This window comes from Triticum dicoccoides, chromosome 4A (assembly GCF_002162155.2).
Source record: "Triticum dicoccoides isolate Atlit2015 ecotype Zavitan chromosome 4A, WEW_v2.0, whole genome shotgun sequence".
Lineage (NCBI taxonomy): Eukaryota > Viridiplantae > Streptophyta > Magnoliopsida > Poales > Poaceae > Triticum > Triticum dicoccoides.
This window is the reverse complement of record NC_041386.1, coordinates 588,550,164-588,552,428: the sequence shown is the minus strand read 5'-3', so window position 1 is coordinate 588,552,428 and position 2,265 is coordinate 588,550,164. Positions and strand designations below refer to the sequence as shown.

General features: G+C 49.2%; 1 long non-coding RNA gene across 1 annotated transcript; it reads left to right on the top strand.

The window, feature by feature from the left end:
* The first annotated feature begins 999 nt into the window (after positions 1-999).
* Positions 1,000-1,954, top strand: LOC119289223. Its single transcript, XR_005141463.1, has 2 exons — positions 1,000-1,571; positions 1,655-1,954. It is a non-coding gene; the product is annotated as an uncharacterized LOC119289223 (long non-coding RNA).
* The last annotated feature ends 311 nt before the right edge of the window (positions 1,955-2,265 follow it).

The following is a 2,265-nucleotide window of genomic DNA, read 5'->3' as shown; positions in this document are numbered from 1 at the left end:
AATTAAATCCGAACGGCGGGTTGAATTCTCTGAAATAGAAGGACTTTTCTGAAAATGCCATGACAGATGAAAGAAACCCAATTTGCTTAATTATTAGAGAAATATTTGGCAATTTTGAATCCTTAAACTGAACATGTGAGCATATGCGTTTATATCGTGTTTCTTGGAAACAGGCTGAACCTTGTGACATTGGAGAAAATAAAAGTAGAGTAGAGAAATACGGGGTCCAAAAAAAAGTGCCTAGGTCTTTGCCCTTCTTCCGTTGGCACCGCCGCCAGTCTGCCCTATCTCCCATGGCCTCTGTGCCATGGAAGTGCAGAGGACCTTGCGCCTCCTCCGGGGAGGGACCCGTTCTTGTTGTTGTTTGGGGCTTTGTGGCGACGACGATGTCTTGCAATGGGAATAATGTCTCCCACGTTTTATCCCTGTCTCGATGGTGCATGTAATTTTGTCGGAGGGCGTGTGGAGGTGTGTCTTCGCCGGATCTCGCTGAATTCGGTGGGTGCTGGTCTTCGACGGATCTATTTGGATATGGTCTTCGTTCGTCTTCATTTTGGTGTTTACATGTTTGATCCTTCGATCTACGGCTTTCTTCATCGACGATGGTTGTTGCTCTGATGCGCTGGTTTTATGGGGCCTTAGCACGACGACTCCCCGACTGTCTACTACTTCCTTCGTTCCCAAATAATTGTCTTTCTAGCCATCTCAAATAGACTACAACATACGGACGTATGTAGACATGTTTTAGAGTGTAGGTTCACTCATTTTGCTTCGTATATAGTCACCTTCGGCTCCCTTCTGTGCTTGTCGTCGTTGCTAGGTGGTCCATATACATGGTTGTAATTTTTATTACCTCTACTTGTACTGCCATGATTGAATATGAATAGATTGAGAGTTTCTAAAAAAAATAAAAAAAATACGGGGAGTAATCAACAGACTTTTTTTCTACCCTACTACTGGGGGACGGCCCGTTTTGGCTTCGCACCTCCGTCTCTCTTTTTCTCTCACTCTCTCACTCTCACTCTCCCCGATCCCCTTCTTCACCTCATGGCCGCCGGCCAATTCCAGCCGCCGCCGGCGGCCACCGTCGCTTTCCAGCACCCCTCGTGCACATCTCAGCCCACACCACCTCCTCCACCAAGCTGATTCAACACGTCTGTCTCCCACGCCTCCGCTTGGTCTCCCCGGCGTCGTCTATGCACTGCCCGGAGCGGCCCCACATCCTGGCTGCCGGGGCTGCGGTCGTCGACCTTGGCGGCGCACTGTCGCCATGGCCGTGCCCTATTGCGGTGTGTGGTAAAGTCGCTGCGCAAGAAGCAGGACCGCATCGCGTAGATGGAGGAGGCGGTCGCCGCCGGCAAGACGCTCAACCAGGAGCAGAAGAAGGCTATGCGCTCGAAGCCCACCCTCGCCGCCATCATCCACGAGCTCGAGCGCCTCTACGTGCGCCGCTCGCCCTGCTTCCGCAGCGGGCGTCTCCCACCACGACGCGCTCCAGGCCTGCGCCCACCATGCCCGCGTATGGCCCGCCCGTGCCGATGAGCCGAGCCACCCTGGCTCCTCTGTTACATGTGAGTGATGCTGATTTAGATTTGGATTGATCTGGTTTGTTTGGTGGTGATTGCTGATTGAAACCTTTGGCTTTTGGCTGTAGATGCTGCGGTGAGGGGTAAGTTGACAGGATCATGGCATCGGACTAGTACACAGCAGCTGCAGACGGAGGGAGCTATGGAGCTGAAGGTGTGCAGGCAGAGGAGAGTATGACTGCCTCACCAGAGGCACCATCAGTGGAGGACAACCTAGCCGCTGAAGGTCACAATGTGGAATCGCAAATTGCAATTTTTTGCAATTTCATATATGCTCAGCATATTGCAGTGAACATTGCCCTGAAACTGTCTTTTGACTGATCCGCTGTAGTGCACAATGCTCCTATTATTATTATTATTATTATTATTATTATTATGATTATCATCGTTGCTTTTGCTGCTGCTGTTTTTGTCGATTCAGTAGTAATGATCAATGTGGAAAACTGCAATGTCTCTCCATTTGGGATGTAGATTATGCTGTTCTATGAGGAGTTCTCCATGATCTACAAAACTATTTTAAAGAAGAACTACGTGAATAGCAAGGACTGTTTCATTTCTTTCATTCAAATAGAAAGGACATTTGTCTTAGACATGAACAGCACTTGTTTCTTCTACTCACTAGAAGCTAGAGTCTGCACCCAGACCAGGTTCACAGCAATTGATTTTGCCTAATGGACTA